Source organism: Anser brachyrhynchus, assembly GCF_964034855.1.
Source record: "Anser brachyrhynchus genome assembly, chromosome: 1".
NCBI lineage: Eukaryota > Metazoa > Chordata > Aves > Anseriformes > Anatidae > Anser > Anser brachyrhynchus.
The window spans coordinates 199,448,769-199,472,253 of record NC_137694.1 but is presented as its reverse complement, the minus strand read 5'-3'; the positions used below and the strand labels follow the sequence as shown (position 1 = coordinate 199,472,253).

The 23,485-nt window shown below is 35.5% G+C and overlaps 1 long non-coding RNA gene across 1 annotated transcript; it reads left to right on the top strand.

Annotated features, from left to right (window-relative positions):
* Positions 1-250: 250 nt before the first annotated feature.
* Positions 251-5,065, top strand: LOC308187694. Its single transcript, XR_013944869.1, has 3 exons — positions 251-1,660; positions 2,065-2,745; positions 4,598-5,065. It is a non-coding gene; the product is annotated as an uncharacterized lncRNA (long non-coding RNA).
* The last annotated feature ends 18,420 nt before the right edge of the window (positions 5,066-23,485 follow it).

Sequence of the window (23,485 nt, the reverse complement as noted above, 5' to 3'; positions counted from 1 at the left end):
ACTATTTGAGTTGCTCTGAAGCTCTTGAATGAATACCATATGGTCCTGCAGATACTTTACTCTTCATTTTATTAAGTTATTCTAAAAACTTTTCCACCGACACTTCAGTCTGTTTCAATGACTCATTTGTCACAGGAAAAGCTCCCTCTGACTTCCATAACAAAATCTGATGAAAAGTATTCAGACAGCTTTTCTGCTGTGGCCACATTTTTTTCAGTTCTTTTTACACCTTGATTGTTTTCCCTAAAAGAAAGTCTCACATATGTACTGCTTCTGATATATATATATATACACACATATATATATATTAATGTTGGCTTTTGCTCATTTAGAAACCTGCTCCATTTTCAATATACTTTTTTGCTTTTGTGTTTAAAAAGACAGATCTTTTGTTCTTTGCTTTTTTCCTTGTCTGGATACAAACTCTACTTTTAAAGTATACCTTCTTCTTTCATGGAGTGCTCTGTATTGACTGTTATCATTCAGGAATGACTACTTAGAATTATGATAAATAGCTCTATGAGAATGTCAGCTCAGTGCTCAGCAGTAGTCAAAAATCAAATTGAATGTTAGGAATTACTAAGCAAAGAGTAGAAAAGAAAACATAAAACATAATCATACCAGTATATATATACACGTTATCCCCAAATCTTAAAAAAAAAATAAATAAAAAATAGAAAGAAAGACATAACTGGAAGAGGTTCAGTGAAAGACACCAAGAATAATCAGAAACATAGAATGGAAGTCAAATGAATTCATAAATAGATCAGGACTACTGAGTCTGAAAAGTGACAAATGGAGAAAGACTTTGACAGAAGTCTATACAATCATATGAGAAACAGAAAAGATCAAAAGAGACAGATGGTTCATTTTCTCTTCCTAAGCAAGAACGAAAATATCAAATGTTAGCGGGTGGTAGGTTCAAAGCAAAAAGAAGAAGGTGTTTCTCTCCATTATGTGTAGATAACCCTTCCTCACCAGGTCACTTTTCTTTGAGCATCTTTTACTGTACACAAAAAGACACTGCAAGCAGTAAATGAAACACTCACAAGCACACTGCAATTATTTAACGGCTACTGCAGCCAGCAGGGAGCAAAGATGACCATTCTTATGCCTACAGGCCTGGTGAGATGCACGTGGAATATCTGGCCCAACAGTTGGATGCTGGCAGAGAAGTGTCAGCCCCGTTGTGCTCTCATCTGAGCTGGTCTTTGGTGCAGCTGAGCAGCCGATTCTTTGCTTTTTCCATAGGGCTTAATACATATCCATGTCAGTATTTTTCTCTTGAATCCCTGAACTGTCACCTTATTTTTTATTATTATTTTTTATTTTTATTTTTTACTTTGCTTATCTTGTGAGGCATTAACTTACTATACTCCCTTACAGCTGAAAGACAGGTCACTCAGTATAGCTGAGCCACACCTGGGTGTTAAGGAGGAGTCAGATTGATTTCCATGGGTTACACTTTGGAAGATTTTGCTCAGGATATTGTGGATACTTATTGTGGTTTGCATGTATTGAAAAAGTGGCTGGCCTAGTTCATAGACAAAAATATTCCTTTGATATCTGTTAGACTGAAATACCAGGGTCCTAATTCTACCAAAATACTGTTTCTGTTTCAAGAACTTCTTAAGTAGTAAATCTCTGGGGCCTTTGGAAGGTATTCACTGCCATGTGCATGCTTCCTCATTTTGATCTTCCTTCAAAATCTGCTTGTAGTCATTGATGGAAGTGGGACATCTGGCTTTGCTGACCTTTGGTCTGGCTCACCATGGCTGTTCTCATGGCCTAAAAGCCTTCTTTTCTCTGCTACTTAATAGTGATCTTTCTTTTTTGTTGTTGTTTGACTTTTTTTTTATTATTTTTTTTCCAGAGATTGCATATTACTTTTAAGCAGGGTTGTCCATGTGCTGATTGCATATTACTTTTAAGCAAGGTTGTCCATGTGTTTTAACTAATATATGTATATATATGTATATATGTATTATTATTATTTTAATTGCTACTTCTAATTTCATTTTACACTTTTTTCTTGTTTTGTTTTTGTTTGTTTCTTTTTCTCAGAAATTTCTCTTATACAAAGCTGAAGAGGAGGAAGGACTTTCTGATCATACTGCGAATTTGAATGAGGGAAATCTGAGAGAGCACACATCTTGAAGAATCTGCTGCTGCAGCTTCAGCTGCTCTGTTTTGGACCATATATTTGCCTGTTGTTTTTCTGCAATGTAGTCATTTTGCTATCTCAGTATTTAAACTCTTTATCAAAACTCATTGTTTCATTTTCCCAGATAATCTAAGGGTTAATTAAAGTATCTAATTATTGTTTTCTTTCCTTTTTGTCTCCTTAATGTTAGCATTTTTGAGTTGCTTCCATTGACTTGTGATAATATAATGTGATATCAATAATATTTCTTCTTATCTAAGCATGAAATTTTGGTTCATATAATTTTTGTTAATTTTTAAAGTTAATTTATTTGCTATATTTCATTCTAAGCTTTCTTTAATGTATGAAACATTTCCTTAGCAGCCTGATCTACTTTGTCAGTCCTATATATTTTGTACTTGTTTCTAAAAGCATGCAAGTGATCCATTTCTCAGTCCAAGTTTTTTTCCATGCTTTTTATGTCCGTATCCTTACTTCAAATGAATCCCTTCAGTTCATTCATCTTTTACAGAATTTCAGTATTTATAGACTTCTAGTGTGATAGAAACACGTCTTCCTTTGATCTGGTTGAGTATTTTTAGGTACATGTTTATGTGGTGAGATTATTCTTTGATGTTTCCTGTCTAAAGTTTATTGAATTATATCATTTTCATGGATGAAGATTTTTACTCTTAAAGGATGAATCAGCTCAGATTGTTTTCTCTTTTGGCCTTGTTAGATTTAGCCTAATCCTTTTTGTATAGGTTCTATATATTTCAAAGGCTTCTAAAACTCTTACCCTCACTTCCTCACGCTAATTGTGCAACCAAATTTTAACACGCAGTCTCTCCACTTCTTTGTCAGCTGGTGTACAAAACACTGGAGACTTTCCAGGGAATATATTGTCAAGGCACCATTTTTACATTGACATTTAAAAATTACAGTTTGTGTCCTTTCCTCTCCCCTACTAGTTCATGGGTACTTCACCATCTGTATAGAACAGGTAGAAACTTTGTGAGATCCATAGCTTTTGTATGCAAAAGGCAAGTTATGACTGAGTCCTGTCTGGCTTTATAAGCTCACTTGTTTCTCTTTAGCTTGATCCAATGCCCCCTCTAATGATTGCTGGAATGCAACTGATCTGAACAGGCTAGCAATAGGTTATACCAATATTTTAATTATTTACTGATGGGCTTTTAGAACTGAATGTGCTCAAGTGCTAAAAGTCATCTTAAATGAGTATATGAAAGAACTTTAAAGAAATTCTGCCCCTCATCTTCTCTCCACTCTGACCCAGGACAGATCTCCAAGGAGTGATCGATTATTTCCTTCTTTTACCTCCCAAACTCATGAAATAAAGATTAGGACACAGTCAGTTCCAACTAAAATCTCACTGACTCTCCCCTCTTGTTTTCCTGTCTCCGCACAGTGTTCAGAAAGTAGGACACACCAGCAAGGATCACGAGGGTTAGGCATGGAATAGCCTCCTGCTTGGGTAGCTTAGTCTAGAATGAGTTGAACTTCACCTTAGATTAACTCTAAAGTACAGACTGGAGAAAACAGGTGCATAACTGTCATGCAGCCATCATTTTAGAAACCTTACAAATCATGTTGATCTGGTACTTTACTTGACAAAGGGGAGCACTGCTGACAGAAAAGAACAGACCCAACTAACTAACTAAGAGCTAAAAGCTTAAGAAAACAACAAAAATGTCATTGGAAAACTTCAACAAAGCAAATCCATTCTCTTATTGAATGAACAATTTTATGCCACCTCCTGTGGCTGTCCTGCTTCTTTATTCTTCATGTTTGGTAATAAATAGATTTTATAGGATTGCCTAAGTAATACCAATTCCCCCCAAAAGGTTTTTCATTTCAGAATGTGCTGTGCTGTTCTGAGTTCTTTGATGAGGTGGCTAATGTAACTGCTTTTTATTACAGGTCAGCTGGTATGAATCCCATCACCAGTAATAGAGAACCACATTAAGATAAAGCTGATTGGAAGGAATCATTACTGTTTATTAACATAAAGATCATTCATTTCCAAAGCTTACACTAAATAAATATGCATGTGTATCTAGTAGAAATCATGCCAGTTCAAATAATTGTCAATGATTATACTTTTCTCTAGCAGTTTTTCATTAGAAAATTAAAACTGAGCTTGAGCTGAAGCACAATTGAAAAAATTAAATATAAGTAACTTAAAATCTGTATTTGTACTTTTTTTTTTTTTTTCTGGTTGCCATTACACTAGTTTTACTTTAGAAGTGATATTTACATGACAAAGGTGATTTTTAACATGAATCCTGATTTAACTTTTTTCTTAATCAGAAGGTAATAAAAGAAAATTCTTACAACGACTGCAGACATAATATGTATTTGTAGCATTGTTCAAAAGCTGAAAAAAAATGATATAATTTTTTCTTTTTCTGTTTTTTTTTTTTTTTTTTTCAGGGTGGTACAACTTATTGCTGAGTAGAGGAAAAAAAAATGCATGGAGAAACCATGGAGAAAATACTTCTGATAGTATATGTGTGGTCACTTTATTGTCCTTTATAGATTCCAGCCTTCCACCACGTTGAGTAGTACCAGTCATCTCCTAAGGAATTTGAAGATGCAACAGAGGCCAGTTATAGTACTCTTTAGTAAGCTCCCAGATATCATAGTCATTATTGATTTAGATTTTTTTGGTTGGTTGGTTTGGTTTAGTTTGCTTCCAGTTACAAGCAATTGGAACAGAAAACACTTCTATTTCTTTTTGGATGTGTATTTTGCTTGTTTGATAACATTTTGTGGCAAAACACTTTGTCCTAGACATTTCTGTGGGAGAAAACAAAAACAAAACCAAAACACAGTAAAGGTTATATATAGGTTGAACTAGTTGTTCAGGTTTTCTTCATAGTGAGTGAAAGATATAAGTATCTTCAGAAGGTGACTAAACTTAAAGATTTCTGAAACTTTTTGTGGGAGTGTGGCCATGGGGGTCGGCAAGCCCCATGGTTGGTGATAACATCAGACTCTTAACGATGTGGCCATCAGGAATGTAAAGAGTTTAGAGGGAACAAAGAAGGGTGATTCAGGAGACCCCTTGCCGTCTCGGGTTGCTTGTTCTCCGGCCGTTGGGGCATGGGGGTTGCTGGGTGTTTGCTGTTGCCGGGCAAAGTTGTTGAATGGTTAGGGAAAAATACTGCTGTGGGGCGAATGGTATGAAAAGGGAGCCTGTCCCCGATAAGGATGCAACATGGATAATGAAGTTATGTCATCAATAAAATAGCAGCAGTTACTGATCCTAAAAGAACCCTGGTGTCTGTGTGGTCATTACACCACACTTTTCACGAGTCCAAATGATTTAGTACAATGAAAGTAGTACTGAGGTTTCCATTAAGTAACTTTTTCTGTGAAGATGGCCCAAAATGAGAATTTAGAAAATTGTTCACATTATCACTTATCTCATTACCATATGTCAGATACTCAGGAAAAAAAAAAAAAATATATATATATATATTGAACTGTCTTGATGTTGCTTCTGATAATTATAATAAATTCAGTCTCTGAAATTGTAAACTATTTAACAATTTTCACACCTTTTTTAATGGTGTAATGGTGCCTGGTCCTTGTGCGCACCTTTTGTTCTTTTTCTTTGCTTGCACGTTTATTTTGAGATTAAATCTCTTCATATTTTGGGGAAAAAAAAAACCAAAAAAAAAACAAGTGGTTATCTAGCATACCTCTGTATTAATTGTGAGAGTTCAAATATATATATGAATAATGTGATGGTTTTATGGTTCACCTGGGACAGATGAACACATACTGAGGGTGATGTTAAAAAGGAATATTTTTAAAATAAATTGTACTGTCCTGAAAATGATACTGTGTAGCTATCATATTTAGTAGATCTAATGGTTTATGATAGAACTTCTGAAATGCTTCCCTCAGAAATAGCGTGTTCTTCAGACAAAGCATATCATATGTCATTTTTTTGCATAGTATTTGTAACAAAATGAACATTCACGACAGTCAAAAGATATTTTAAAACCATGCTGCATGAAAAAGAGATGATAAAGCTCAGCACAAGATCTGTTGACTAATACATTAAACCCACAAATACAATTGGACATAAATTTTTTTACATTCTAATTCTGTTTTTTAAACAGATAAAACAAGTTATCACTGAGTTTTATGCCCTGTTAATCAACACAGGCTGCATGCAGCTGAAGTCATGCAGTGCCGAAACAAGTTTATTATGTGCACTATATGACAAAGGTAAGAATTTTCATTTGAGCATTCAACTATGAAATAATAAAAACAAGGATCTGTGAACTGAAGAAAATGAGGCCAAACTTTCCTTGAATAGTCCTGTAGAGATCTTTTTGATGTCAATGTAAGCTTCTGTGTGCATGCAGAGGCAGTATACAATAGTTTTATTTGATAAACATCACTGTGGGGTTCAACACCTCTCCCTTGTAGTCAATGGATCAAGAACAATGTATGCCGACTTCAGGTTTGGTACTAAACATCCTATATCAAAATAAAATAAAACTGAAGGCATATCTTCTTCTGTGTCCTACTAGAATCTAATGTGTCCTCTAAGCTGGATTCAATGTAATTGTACATATATTCTCTGTAAATAGTTTTGCTGAGCTGAGATAATTCTTATGCTAACTGTAGTCAAGATAGAGAAGCAAATCAAAGAGAAATATTATATTTGGGGATTCAGTAGATTGTATGTGGAAACATTTCTGTTGGTTGATGCTGTTGCTGGAAATATGCTATTTTATTTATTTTTTAAACAAAATCCTGTCCCCTAGGGTCCCTCATCTTTTACATATTAGGGAAGAAACATTCAAGTGAATGTTCTTTTCTCCACTATATCACTCAATGAAATTACATAAAGAAATGTAGAAGTGGAAGTAAAGTCTCTCTCTCTCTCTCTCTCTTTTTTTTTTTTTTTTTCCTAGCAAAGAAAATGCAAAATAAACAGCTATTGAATAAAATTGTTCTCTCTGAGTTTTTCAGTGGTCCTACAACAAATTTTGAACAAGAATAAACACCATGGTTTCATGAAGCACATTAGGGACTTTCTTAAAAATTAAGTATTTACTCAGATTCTTTGTTGGAATGAATAGTCATAAAACTCTGGAAAATCCCACAATTATTAGAAAAAGGAATTCCACCAACACTCAAAGCAAGGACTTTGCTAATTACTACTTCTGAGGTGGGTGCCCAGGAGAGCCTGGTTTTACTGCCTTACTCTGTAGGCCCAGCTTTAAATATCTAAGCATATACATTATGGTCTGAGCACAGCCAAACAAAGCAATGGTTACATCTCAGTAAATCAATGCTTGAAGGAGAACTAGTTTCAAAACCTGACTAATAAATAAATAAAAAAGGAAAGCAGGCTAATGAAAACACACCTGAAGTGCAGGAATTTGTGTGAAAGTGCATCACACAAAACAGAAGTAAACTTTTATATCTGATGTTGGTGAATAAACTTCCTTCATTGATGCTAGGGTAGCTCCATGCTTTAGTCATGTGTCACTCAATCCATCTGCCCTCCCTTCAGAGTGGGCCAGCATCCAAAATCCACTGGATTTATTAGTTGTGCCTGGCTCATCTTTACTGCACCTGCCCTGGGAGCTCAGTCATCCTCCTCTTCTCTGTAGGCAAAGATGTCTTGAAGAGGATATGTCAGTCCACTTAATATCTGCCTTTAATGTGTCAATCTCTCTTTGTTCTCTTTCTTTACCCACAGCTGAGAAGCTCTAGGAAGAGGAGATCCGTCAGTGGCCTGCCTGATCCAGATTGCTTTCCTTCCTGAGGGCCCTTCAGACACAAACAGGTGTAGCACTGGGGCTACACAAGTAGCACTGGCTACACAAGTTCCTGGGGCTAACCAGACATAGATCTTAAAGCTGGTCTCTCCTGCTACAGTGAATTGGGGTGGGACCAGGTCTCTAGACTACCACAGGTTCCCTGTATGTTCTTGGATTAATTACTTAATCAGCCTGACTATATTTATTTCTCTGTTTGTTCATATCTATTTAATCTACAACAGTTTCACTGTATCTTGTCTCTTACTATGTAGGTCTCCAGTGTCGACCATAACAGGGTCCTGATCTTTGGTGGGACCTCTATATATTATTTTTCTACAGATAATAAATAATAAGAGCATATTTGCTGTGCAGGAGAAATGAATGTGTAATACAGATAGAGCTGGAGGAAGACAGGTTCTTCTTTACTGCTTGTTATGTGGATGAGAAAAAAAAAACACACCACAACAACAACAAAAAACACAAATATATTTTGTGTGGGATTGGAGAAAAAAATTTTTGTTCCTGAGGAACAGCAGTACTGCAATCTGCTGTTTACACAGTGAAGAGGCAGTAGTCCATCCATTTTGTGTCATGTGTCCCTCTAAACTTCCTCACGAGTTCTTCTCCCTTGGATTTTGTCTCCGGACAGTGGATGAATTTTATCCAGTTTTGAACTAGTTTGCAGAAACTTTAATAAGTATAGAAAGCAATGTAGGAATATGAATAACTTTTGTTGTTGTTGTTGTTGTTGACACCCTAACAGAAACACAGGGTGCCTTGGAGCTGTAAAGCTATGCAGCTTTTAGTCATGCTGCTGAGCACATTGTTATACAAGTGACAAAATGTGTCTGGACAGGTGCCTCATTTTTTGCACAGGTTCCGATTCTCATCAGAGATATGAGCAAGTGACTGTCATTAATGTAAAAGTCTTTGCATGCTCTTCTGTAGGAAATCAGTGTTTTACTTCTACATTTTAACTTCATTAATATATATATATAATAAGAGGCAGATGAGGCACAAAGCATACAACTAAATAACGGAGCCTGATGTAGCTCTGACTCAGCCAGGGGATTTATACAGCTTCACAAGACAGTCCTGCCCCAAAGATCTAGCACCTAATAAATAAAACAACTAAAGTACATGAGGCAAATGCTCCCTGCACAAAAGTTTTTGATACTGGATGAAATGAGTAAGAGAATTAATGTCTCCTCTTCTTTAAAATTGTTCATGCAAGTTTATAAACCATATTGACATGTTCCATTTAGGAATGGATTGGGACAGTATGGCTTGTGATAAATTGGTTATTCAATTTCAGGTAATAATATTACATGCATCAATTTGATTGTGTATGATTTCTTGTGCAACCACTGGAAAATATTTTCTGCTCTGCTTAAAGGTGGTGTCCAATCACGTGGTTTTCCACTTGATTACATCACTTACTTTTGAATTGGTCTCTTTATTTAAAAATAGGAAGTATTTTATCAATTATTTTAGTACATTCTTGTAATAAACTGTGGTGTTTCTGTGCAATTATTTTCTCACACTACCCTTCAGGGCAGGGACAATCTGCCTAGTACCCATCACCTTGCAGTATCATTGCATATAAAATGAACTATTCCAGAGAAACAAAAGGTCAGATGTTGGTCTTCTTCAAAAAAAGGCATATTATTTGTAGAAGGCTGATAGTAACTAAATGAATAATCACTGAAGCATTATGTGGTTTTAATAGTATTCTATCAAAAACATATTTGGTAATATATGAAATATTTTTTAAAAATTCTGGCAATGGAGCTCATCGCTGCTATTTAAGCATATAATTCAAAACCGGGTGACACTGCTCAATTAATAGTTCAACATGCATAATATAAATAAAACAAATGAAGCAAAAAGGAAAAAGAAAGCCTATTAGTAAAATCCAGCATGGATGAATGCATATCTTTTGGTTGTTCTAATAGAAAAGTGATGGTAGTTGTTCAATTATGAAATAGTGACTTTCATATTTACTAAATAAACTATGAAACTAGGATACTGAAAAGAACAAAACAACAACAACTTGACATTAATAGCATGCACCATATTCAGTGTTGAAATTAAAATATGTACTGATAAGCACACTTGAGGTAGTTCTCATCTCCAAAGGATTTCATTTAAGCAGAAAAAAACACAGAGTTTATTTTTAAGTAGTCTTTGGTTGACTAGGAGACATATTAGAAACCACTTTCACACACAGACATACACACACTGTGTTTAGGGTGAAGGTAAGACAAAAATAAAATGAGAAAAAATGGATCCCAGGTACACTGATTTGGTTGCTTTCCAGTGTTCTGCCCTGTCCTTAGTTATTATTTAGATTTCATGGCACTGTGTTGAGTGATTTATAAACACAGAGCGAAAAACCAAGGTTCCTTTCTTTCCCCAAGCATCTTAGCCTAAGGAAATGTAATAAAAACCAATGTGACTCTGCCCTTACACTAACTGACTAAATCAAAAGACAAAATAAAGCCATGAGTTTTTACTGCTTTATCAATTGGCAACAAGCAGTTTGGTTTTGGCAATGACAGGTTTTTACTTGTTTGGAAATATGTAGGGTAGAAATTCAAAACTATGTTTTGAATGCTTATATATGCACATGTGATTGTATTTTACATGGTTAGTTTTTTGAAGAATAGGATTTGTAGTTTTACTTTATTTAATACTTTTTACTTGAGACATCCCTTCACCCAAACTGTGAAGTGAGTAGCTGAATGTTGTAATGTTACCTGAGGATGAATAAGAAGCTATAACTTCTTTACAGATCAGTGAAAATCCAAAGCTGAAATTCCTTTGCAGTAAGGCACATATTTATGATGCTTTTTCCTCCGTACTTTTAAAAAATGACAAAAAAAAAAAAAAATCCTTACTTTGAAATTGAATATCTTATTGGAACCACCACTTTTTCATAGGGTCTCCATTTGAACTTTCAGTGGATTTTGTGTAGCACTCCAGCTGAAGTAGTAAACAAACATATGAAGAAATACGAAAGATCATGGCTAGTATTATCAATTGAGATAAAAAAGTGTCAGGAGCATAAATTGGCATTTTGATACACACACAAATATTCATATGAGCATTGTGAAAGAAATGCATACAGATACTTGAATATTGAATAACATATTAGAAAAATATTATTAAAGTTTTTTTTTTTTAATTTTAATTTAAGGATCTCAGCTGTGAAAGGTCAGAAGAAAGATTTTCTGTACTATGCTTGTTCATTATCTGCAGGGACTAGAGTATTTAGTCACAAGACAATGGCCAATTTGTATTCTGTCTTCATTCCTTGAAACTACTCTACTTTGTCCCTCAATATTTATAAAAGTAGAAAGAGAATCTTAGATATAGCCATTGAAGCATTTGAGACCTAACAATCCAGATTTTGTTTTTAAATTTGTCTCATTATTTGTGTTAGTAGCATAGTATATTTTATGAGCAATGCAATGTCTGCATAGTTTGTGTTCTGTCATTCAAGAACCAACCTTATATCTGTGCTCCAAAGCTGTTAAGGGTTATAGGCAGAGTGCTATTTTCAGTCCTAAGATAATTTCTGCAAACGGAAAAAAATAGTAAAATTAAAGTGGTAAGATGGAATCACCCTTTTCCTGTCCTACCACTTTTGAGTCTTAAGATTCAGATATTGAGACTATCCACATGGACCACTTGGGTCTTTTGTCTGAGGGTAACATTTTGTCGGAGTAATGATATAGGCTTCAGGCATAAGGTACAGAAGTGGTTTTATCTTGTGTACAACAGAAGGGCTATATACCAGAGCTAAATGTAACTAGGAGTTAATTAGAAGCCAGGGGGAGACCAAAGGCTTGTGACAGGAATAAATCAATGCTTTTGATCACTAGACCTTGTGTAGATTCTGCTGCCGTAACAGAAAACCAGTACATGCTATTTCCTTCAAAACCCTTGACACAACTGTGATAGACTTTGCTGGTATACAGTTGCATAGGTTTCTTTGACTTTAACTGTCCCTATTTAGATCTTACTTTGGATTATTACTAAGGGAAAAAAAAATGTTTTGGTTGCTACAGTAACATGTCCTATAATCCCCAGGCATGTGTGAGCTCTTCATCAAATGTTTATGACAACAGATAAGTGTAAATCCAGAAGGAGAGAAAATGACAGACTGCTCTCAGACCCTCTATGTGCCATGGAGGTGAAGGACCGTGTCAACAACTGGAGATGGACTAATTTATTTCAGGTGAAGGTCTATTCCAATCATTTTAATTTGCCTCATCATAAACCCATGCTGCTTTTCAATGGCAGGTTCTTCTATTAGTGATAGTGATGGAATTGTTACTGAGTTCAAGTGGGGCTAGGGCTGACAGGCTGTCATCTGCAAAGGATAGTGGGCCACTTTCTTCTGTGGGGTGTGTAGTGTTGGGCTGGAAGTCATTAAATTATGGCTTATTTCTGTCTCTTACATGGAATCGGTATTTAAATTGGACAGAACACTCATAAAAAGCCTTCCTGTCATCAGACTTGAGTTATGCAAAATCAGCTGTACTTTGAGAGATGAAGTGGTTGTACATCTCAGTCTGTGCATGTATAAAGCTGCATGCTGAAAACAGTATGCGAAGTTCAGTGTCTATGCCTGTGTGTGTTTCTCTGGCAGATGAGTCTGTTCTTCCACCTGGCACAATCAGCAGATAATGCAATTATAGTCACAGCTAACTCCTCATTACCCATGGCTGGAATGTTCCTGTTGTCTATTTTTTAGGCCAACTTAAATAAATGTGTTGTTGTTGTTGTTGTTGTTTTCCCTTTCATAAATACTACCTTAGCTGACATGTAAACTTAATATTCCCAAAGACATTTCAATAAATATACTTTATTTTTAAAACCTAATGTACATGCATTTTGTATTGTCTGTATTCTTTATTGAATTTATCTTCACTCCAGAATTTTTGTGCTTAAATTGAAAGTTGAAGGTAGTTTCCCTTTAGTGTCATTTTGTCTTAGTATGATGAGGAGTGTGAAAATCTGCAGTCACAGTCTTTCAGCCCAAACAGATAACACAGATAACATTGTTTTATTTCTGACGGATACTGTTTTTTTGTGCTGAGATGCATGCGTGGTACGTTGGATGTGAATGCACAAGAAATGTCACACACAAAGCAGCAAAACTGTAAATCATGAAGGTAGTGGGTGGAAATAGGCTTCCATCACTTCTAGGTAGTGTTCACTACATGCTGACCGCAGTATTTACTCATTCATGGAACAGAGTATTATGGTTCCCATTAATGTTTTCATAAATGACTTGGACACAGGACTTGAAGGTAGACTACATAAGTTTGTGGATGGTGCTAAACTGAGAAGATCTATTGAATCCCTTGAGGTTGGTGAGGCCTTGTAGAGAGATCTTGACAAATTAGAGGGCTGGAAAATCACCAAGTACATGAAGTTTAAGAAGAGCAAGTGCTGGATTTTGCACCTGGGAAGGGGCTACCCTGGCTATAGGTACAGGCTGGGGAACGAGAGGCTGGAGAGCAGCCCTGCAGAAAGGGATCTGGGGGTGCTGGTTGATAGCAAGTTGAATATGAATTAACAGTGTGCCCTGGCAGCCAGGAGGGCCAACTGTATCCTGGGGCACATCAGGCACAGCATTGCTAGTCAGTCGAAGGAAGGGATGGTCCTGCTCTACTCTGTGTTGGTGCAGCCTCACCTTGAGTACTGTGTGCAGTTCTGGGCACCACAGAACAAAAAGGACGTGAAACCGTTGGAGAGTGTCCAGAGGAGGGCTACATTTGGCTATCAAATACACTCAGATAATGCTCTTAAATTAGCACAATTAGGCAAGACATACGAGGAGTGTCTGAGGTCCCTTGGTTTGTTCAGCCCAGAGCAGAGCAGGCTGAGGGGAGGCCTCATGGCTGCCTGCAGCTCCCTCACGAGGGGAGCGGAGGGGCAGGCGCTGAGCTCTGCTCTCTGGGGACAGCGACAGGACCCAAGGGAATGGCATGGAGCTGGGACAGGGGAGGGTCAGGCTGGGTGTTAGGAAAAGGTTCTTCACCAAGAAGGTGGTCAGGCACTGGAACTGGTTCCCCAGGGAAGAGGTCACAGCAATAAGCCATCTTGAGTTCCAGAAGCATTTGGATAATGCTCTCAGACATATGGTTTGATTTTTGAGTGATTTTTGTTGTTGTTGTTGTTGTTTGTTTTGTTTCTGTGTGTGGAGCCAGGAGTTGGAGCTGATGATCCTTGTGGGTCCCTTCCAACTCGTGATTTTCTATGATTCTATGGTTTACCCATAAATAGAGTTTTTCCTCTATTCTGGACTTTGCTTTGCCTGCCAGTGGGCTTTGGAGTTTGTTTTGGAGGGGAAAGGTCCATCTGTGTTTACAGGAAAGCATACAATAAATGTAATTGTAGCTTAATGATATCAGTCGATCTTCTGGATTCATGGAGTAGAGAGTATATGATTATTTTAAAGGAAACAGTTTGGAAGTGATACAGAACCTTGTCCAATTCAATAGTGGTGGCCTTTTAATAGTTTCAATTTGACACAGACCTGAAGGAAGAGTTGAAAATACTCCTTCATAGTGTCTGCAAGAGAGAAAAAAAAAAAATGAATGCAATATTATATGTAAACCACTAAGTTACATGTATATGAGTATATACAACTATTCCTCGGGTATTAAGAATAATTCCTATTTTTTTTTTGAAATATTTATAGTCCAAGTACTTGAAGAATGTGAGAAATTTTTTTCTATAGACTTAAAATCTCCTGCATTACAAAAGCTGCTAAAGTACAGCCATTTTCTGCCAATATTTTTAGTTGAGCTATGGCATTTCTTTAGATAAAGATGACATCATTCAGAACTTACTTTAGTGTTTGGGAGCAATTTAGAATCTACCAGACCTCAGGTAAATTATTAGAGTGCTTAAAATATCCACTTATTTTCTCCATGTTTTACTGAGATAATTATATTAACTTAGATTTTTTAAAAATGTCTTCTCTCAAGTTATCTTTGAATTCAGTATTTGTTTACTGAGGGTGCCCTATTTTTTTGTTTTGTTTTGTTTTAAAGTCTGTGAGAGTAGCCTCCCACTCACCTTTGCCTTAGTCAAAGTCAAAAGTCTTGTTCAAGAATCAATATGAAAGTTTTTGGAGCCCTTGGACCTTTGTGCCAGCTCTCCCCCAGAAACCCACGTACTTTCTGTTGAAGTAGCCATGATGGGATCATTTGATGTCATGGAACTGTTTGATGAATTAGGAACACAGAAACACCTGTACCACATAAGATTGAATAGAAATGTGAGGAGACGTGAACTTTAATCACCTTTCTATTCCCATGTCTTTGCATTTAGGTTTTTTTGCACTTAACTCTGGCCTTGTAGTTTTGGGCTACTGAGAGGCACTGGACTTGAGTAATAATATCAGTATAGAATTTTCAACGTTTCTGTGAATTCAGAGAAGTTCTGGTAGATATCTCCAGCCACTTAGAAAATTAATAAGCAAGATTATGGAAAAAGTTTGTGACAGATTGTTTTATTGAAATATTCAATTTCAAAATTTGTAACATTTTATGAATTTAGCCCAGAATGCTTATTGCAGCTTAAAATATAGCTTAAAGTGTATTTATCACAAATCCCCAAAGAGATGATATTACGAGCAAAGTGAAGTAAACCATCTGATTCTTGATCCCTGTAACTTAGATAAACAAATCTTAAGGAGCAGAGAATGTCATGGAAGTGAAAGAGAGACACACATTTAAAATAGAAAGGAAATGCCACTCAGTGATTAGGAGGCCTCAGATAAACTTTGTTTTCCCTTTTCATAGTTCCTTTCTTGTCTGACAACAGTTATATATCACAGTAGTTTCTCTGACTTTAATAGTGTGATTCCAGATTATGGCTCCTCTACAGTCTTGCACTGGACCATTTGACTATTGATTTAAAGAGATGCTGGAGTGCCTGAATGGAGCAAATCACTGTGTGGAGGGAGGGGAACAGAGATCTGGGCTCCAATTATTAGCAGTGCTGTCAAATGAAAGAGCTCTAAACAAGTCTGAATGACCTCACAGGCTAAGATCATGACGCCCGCAGTTACCGTGTTTCAGCAGAAGTATTTTAATGCTTTAAACAGAGGTATCATCTCCATCAATTACTTATTACTTAATTACTTATGGATCTTAGTCATTCCTCTTAACCTTCTGCTTTTTTTTGTTGTTTGTTTGTTTGTTTGTTTGTTTTTTATATTCCTGAAATACATATACCTCTCTTGTATTTGAGTATTTATTCAGTTAAAAAATTACATACAGATCTAATGAGAATAGCAAAGCAGCTGATGGTGAGAATGGGAACATAACTGTTTCTGAAGTACCACCTTACATTTTGTAAACACTGCTTTTCGTATGCCAGAAATGGCTATCAAATACACTCAGATAATGCTCTTAAATTAGCAAAATTAGGCAATTAACTGAAATTTAGGACGGGTAAGAAAGTGGAACTGAACCCTAAATGAGGTTTAGGATTTGCACAGCCAATGTAATCCTAAAAGCCTTTGAAGGAAAAAGCCTTCAAACTATTCCACAGTTACCTGTAACTCTAAGGACATATTTGTACAGTCTTTATGTTATCCTGTTTTTCCTTCTTTCAACCAATTGATTCAATAGAAATAATTCACCTGATGCCTTGGTATTTCAAAAGGTCATTTTTTCACCTGCTAAGTATATGATGCCATCTTGTTTGACTTTTATACAAGCATCTATATGTTTTTCCTCCTTCTGTCTGTTGGGAGTATATCTCTGTAAACAAACCAGAAATGTTTCTTTATCCTTTTCCAAATTTCTCCTTTACTTGCTTACTCCATGGAGTTCTTTGAAAACAAAACAAAGTAAAAATCTTAAGTCTTCTGGTATGCCAAGATCAACTATGTCTCCGTGCATTCTCTTTGTTCCTTGTCTGTCTGCATTCATCTTTTGTTTCAGGTCTTATATTTAGACTGTGGGCGCTCTGAGACAAGGGCTGTCTTTTTTGATCCATGTTCAGTGCTGAGTGTTAAAGTAGTGCAAATAAATAACAATAATGATGCATTGCTAAACTATACCAGGATACTGTACTGCTGTACTCAGCTAATTCAGGAAGTGAATCAGGAGACATGGTCATCACTTCCTGTCAGTACACATTGCAGCTTAGCAGACATGGAGTCTATGAAGATTCCTATCAATTCATAAGTTTGCAAAGACTGTTCTGACTTTAAAAATTCTTTAGTACTTAATACTTTGTGGAGGTAAAAGTAGGTTGTAGAAAGTTGTAGAAAAAAGTCCAGAGCTGGTAATTTTTGTTGGCAACATTAAATTTTCAAAATCTTTTTATTTTTAAAAAATAGTCTACTTTTAAAGAAAGTTCTGGAATAAAAATAAATGTTTGGAACTGGTTTTGCAATGTAATTTTGATCTTTTTCAGAATAAGTTCCCACATCATTTTGAAATACTCTTTCATTTTGACAGTGCAGACCACTCCCTCACTCTCCCTCCTCATCAAGACAGGGGGAGAAAATTCAACCAAAATACCACCATGGGTTGAGGTAAGGACAAGGAGATCACTCATCTATTACTGTCATGTACAAAACAGACTTGACTTGGAGACGTCAAGGAACTATCAGTGGAACTAGAACATAAGAACTACCAGTGTTGGTGATGAGCTTGGCTTTGTCCAGCCCCAGGTCACCTTTTGGAACTGGCTGGAACAGTCACTCTCCAAAATGGGGCCTTTCTTACAAAGGCCACACCTGTAGCTCCCTTGCTATTGAAACCTTGCCATGAAGGCCCAATAAAAACTCGGTTCTAGTTTAGAAGCTTAAACGTAATATTGGTTTCCCACTTGAGTTTAGGAATATTGTTCTTTTGTGTACTACATCAGTGATTATTTCCATATTATGTCCAGGATGATTTTTAGAAAAGCAAAATTGAAATACAGAAGTATTTTATTTTTGCTTCTGTGATTTAAATTTACTTTTTATTTTTTTGTCTTCATTAGTTATATTTATGTTTTTAATAAATTGATTACTCAAGATAGGCAGTGATATCCTTATAGCTTGCTAAGTCTGTATTAATAATATACACATGCTTTATTAACAGTTATTAACATGAGTATTCATACCTTTTAGAAAATATTTCTTCCAGTTGTATTTGCATATTTCCTCAGTTGTTCTTCAGTGTATCAAAAATGATTTACACTTGCTAGTATCTATAGAGTCTTGCAGTCGATAACAATTTTTTATTGCTTTTAAAGGGCCTTGAGGTGGACCTCCATCTGGGAAAACAGGCAAATCACATGGTCTACAAGAATTTTTGAAATAGCGATTACTTTCTAGTATATCTATGCATATATATATATATATAATCATTATCCTACTTTACTTGACCTATATCTTTTTTTTTTCATATTTGCTCAGAGCTTCCTACCCCCACCCCCGCCCCAGGGAGAGGAATAGGAGAACAAAGAATTCAGTATTTTAATCATTCTGCTTTTACTTCATTCATTAACAGACCCATTTTCTTCTTAATACCTCTTTTTGCACTGATATATCCGTAAAAGTCATTTCTTTATTAGAAAGAAATAAGACTGCCATAGAAAAATATCAAGAGATGTGGGAGTAATACAGATGAGAAAACTGAAATAAATGTTCAATGATTACATGTAGGTTACTTGTCAGTCTCTTACACTATTATTTCTAATCTATATCTGGCTGAGAACTCAGTGAAAAATGGATATTTGCCAAATTTCAGACTTTTTTTTTTTTGGGGTGTGTGTGTGTGGAAAATCTCCAGAATGGAACATCTTTATTCTCTGACATTTAACTTTTGAACTCTGTTGAATACAGATTTTTTAAAGGAGCACTTTGAAACTTACAGTTTATAAAGCCATTACAAGTTCTGGTTATTTCTAATTACAGCAATATATCTTCACAGAATTTTTAAATAGTTTAACAGGAAGCATTTGCCAACAAAATTTTACAATTCCCAGCATGTCCACTATTCTGCAGTCCCACGTTGTCTGTAAATTTCTGGTCTGCACAATTAGCAAAGCACTTTAATCCATAACTGATCCTGTGCCATAGAATAACCCATAACAGAGAGCAATTTTCAGACAAAGGTTACTACTTGAGAAAATATTTTTTTCCTTTGTATAGAATTTAGAATTGTTGGAGGGAAAAAAGTATAAAAAGAATTTGATCTCTTTTCTTCTATTTTCTGTCAGAGAAATAGGATACTTGTTAAGCCTCAATCAACTATGACCTTTCAGATGAAGCAGAAACTTCCACACTTCCATGCATATGAAGTACTAGGTGAGTGGTCTCCAAGGGAAGAAAAAATCGAATGTGGATGACCATATGGATGATATTTCTAATGAATCCTAATCAGATGTGTGTGTTTCTAATGTTTTGTCAGTTGGAGCTCATTTTCCTCTGATTTGCTTTTGCTAATCTACCATGTAAATATTCCTTGTTCGTAAGCTTAGACATTTCTCATTCCTTTTCTACCTCAATAGAGATATCACTTTATAACTTGTCTTTAAAATGTCTCCTTGACAAAATGCCTGCAAGTTGTACAGTGTGGTGCTGAGCCTAAACTCACCTTGTGAATCTAACGGAAGTAGATTTGCCACTTTTTACTAGGCTGAATCTTGAGAGTGCCAGTGGATTTGAGACTTGCTTCATTGTCTGTTGGAAGTCAAATGCATTCTAGCAATGAGAGGCTTTGAGAAGGCCCTTGCAGTTCAGTAGAGGAGCACTTTGTAAACCTTTGAGGTCTTTGTCTTATTTGTGAGGTGCCACTGCTTGGCAATGGATGGCCTTTGAAAGATCTTGACACATTCTTAGGAATAGGACATTTACTGCTTGACAGCCCTCCCTAAATCTTTCTTGACATTAGATGAATATTAAAGTAAAAGTGAATTTTAATGAAATTCAGAAGTTATGAAGTCTATTTTTTTACTTGGAAACAGATACTGAGAAATGAAATAATAACACATCTTAATGTAACTTATTCTGATATAGCTTAAAGATGATTTTTTGCACTCCGGTCAGATTGGATGCTCTGAAGCCTGAGTGTTGGCCACATTCTGTTTATAAATTATATCAAAGATGAATATTAATATCATACTAATTTTATAATTGACTAAAAGAGTAAAACTCTGAAATAAAATGTTATATATTACATTCATACAGTATCTGTGATGAAGAATTATTGACTGTGATAATTTCTAAGAGTTAGGAACACGAAAAACTGTAGATCATCTGATATACGTGGTGCTATTTTGGTCCTTGTCAACGATAACCTCATCCTGTGGTCTCCAACTTGGTGTTGTATGAATGAGAGATGATGTATATTTCTATTATTTCCCTTTCTTTTGATGGATCATAATAATGTCACACATTTTGGCTTGGCTTTGTTTCATGGGAAACATTCTCCCATTTTTTCACTGTCTTGCTGGCATGATGAACTAACTTAATGTTAGCTCTGATCTACAGCTGTACCCTACCAAACCAAAGCAAGTTGGCTGCATAACCAGACCCAGAGTGTTGTGATCAGCAGCACAAACTCCAGTTGGAAGCCGGACATGCATTAGTGGTATGCTCTGGGGCATGGTAATGGGTCTAATACTGGTCAAGAGCTTCATTAATGAGCATGATGATGGGATGGAGTACATGAAAAGCAAATTCGAAGATGATACAAAACTGGGAGGAGTGAATGATACACCAAATGGGAGTACCACAATACAGAGTAAAAATGTTTATGTAGCTTGTGGATTCAGCTGGCTGTAAGGCATAGAATTGTTATAAAATGCTGAGCTGTCTTGAAGAATAGTGCAACATTCCTGGACTTTCTGTGCTCTTGGCTAGTCTAACAAGTAATAATAGTTATTTCTGAGCAAGTGTCATTTCTGAAAACCTGGTGAAGCATTTTTCTTCTCACCTGGAATTATTAGCTGTATACTCTTCGTTGCATCTAACTCGAGACTTCTTGGACCTCAGCAAACAAACAAAGGGCTTTGGATAACCTAGCTCAGAATTCAACACCTTTCACATACCATTGTGTCATCTAATGTAATTCTAAAAAAGGAAATCCCATGTGGGGCTTGCTTTAAAAAATGATAGGACAAGGTTAATAGGACAAATCCTGTGATGAGAAGTCAATGCATAAGAAAAGATAAAAGAAAGAGATAATGTTAGCAAACAGCTGTGTGGAAAATGGATGCAGTTGGTGATTAAAGGTCAGAGTATGCACACAGCAAGCACATGCTATAGAAGGTTAGAGGGTAAAATAGCTAGTGGCATGGATTAAGAGGCCAAGTGCAAAAGCAAAGTAGTAGTGTTGGCTGCTTGAACAAGGATTAGAACAGGAAGGTAGCAATGCTGTTGACTGCAGTACTTTCAATGTGTGTGCCTCAAACAGGTTTGACATATAAAAGAGGGTGTTGTGTCAAGTTAAAAAAAAAACTTTTTATCAAATAAGATGGTGAACCAGGACCTCAATCTGTATAAACTTTATCCAGGGAAGACAAAGCAGGGATATAAGCCTTCTCCTGAAGAGGATATTTTATATTTTCTGTTTTCATTTACAACAAGCCCGTGATATATGTCTGTGAAAATATTTGGATAGCTTTTATTTGTTGTAAAGCTCAAAAGTGATGGAAATTTTGAAAGACTTGTTCATTACATATTGTATTTGACTATACTGCTTGGCAGTAATACTTGTGCCCTTTTCTTACTTCTCTGGTGTGGTAGGATGTGGTAGAAGCATATGATTACTTATGAAGAGTTGCAGCAAGACAGAAATTCTTAACACTAACAGTTGCACAAAAATGTTGTTATTGAGTATGATTTGAAAACCAGACATGGCATTTGCAGAGGCACTGAGGAAAGCAATCAAATGCCTTTACACTTGTTATCTACGTCATTCTTTTCATATGTATGAATAAAGGAATTTTTATGTCTGGTTGATAATAAAGACAGGAGGAAAAAAAATAAAAACAAAACAACAACAACAAAAACCTATGTCTTTACAACATTGATACCTTCTGTAAAATACGTATATCTTTCATATTAACTCTGATTTAAATATTCACTAACTTACTGTACCAATTTATTTTCTTTGCTCTTTAAAAAAAAAAAGAAGAAAAAAAATCAGTCTAAATGCAATTGCAGGCTAAAAACAAAGGTTAGGGGAAGAAATCAAAGAGTGAAAAATATGAGGAGTAGTGAGGAACTATTTAAGAATACTGGATAGCTGAAAAGCTACAGTCATTCTTGAGAAAGAAAACCATGCTAGCTACAAATGACTATAATTTAAATGTAAAATAGAGCGTTTACACATGACAAATAAAAGGAAAAAAATGATAATAAATATCGCTCATATACTAGAAGTTATACGAAAGTGGCATGGAATACTAAGGGGCAGAACTAACCCATGTCTATTAAAGACAATAGGAACAAGGAGGGATTGTTTCAGATAGATTTCGGTAGATAGAAATATATTTAGAGATAAAAAGATTTTTATTTTGATATTTGTTTTTAGAGAAGAATGATAGAATTATCAGTAAATGATGGATGTTCAATAAATTTATTATTTCTGCTTGGGGAATAAACATTTATCTGAATCATGTCACACGAAGATTTCATGAAAGCAACCAGAAGGTGATTAGCTTTTCTGAGCTACGATCTTAAAAGCATCGGCACACTATTTATGACTAAAAGGTTTAAAGGATACGGCTAAGGAGCTCTCTGGGCTGTTAATGTTGATTTTTCAATAAGCCTTGCTTGCTGGAAAACCTCCAGCATTCTAGAAGAAGCTAATGTTTTGCATTTATTTTAAAGGGGGTAAATTGGTCAACTTTTCACAGTTGCAGCTTTGTCATCTTAACATTAGTCCTGGGCAAAATACTGGTATGGCTGATAGGCAAATCTACTACTAAAAACTTAAAGGAATCAATATAATTAAAGAAAATATGGAAAGACATAGTAAAATATTTGAAATTCTATATTTGGTAGATAAAGCAAGTAAAATTAATTGCTTTTGTACAGATTTCTCTAATGCATTTGACTTGGTACCAAAGTACATGTTTATGAAGAAATTAGAATTATATAAGGACAGCTGTGCAAGTTCAGCAGAACGGAAACTAGTTAACTCTGGGCCTTCTCTGTAAAAGTTGCTGTTCATCTAGTGATCTCTTTAAGAATTCAGATTCTGACATGTGCTTTTTGCTATTATTATCAATGGCTTGCAAGAATGCATAAAATAATTACTAATAACATTTGCAGTGAATCTTACTGAGCAAATTAGTGAATCATGATTTTATTGCATTAAAATAAAAAAAAAACACACTGAAAAAATGCTTATTTTTGCTTTTCCAAGTATAAATGCAGAATAAATGTAATGCTTGTAGATTTAATTATATATATATGAAAATAAATATTTAATATAAAATATTAAATATTTAATATAAAATAAATGAATAAAATCTTTGAGTTGTATTC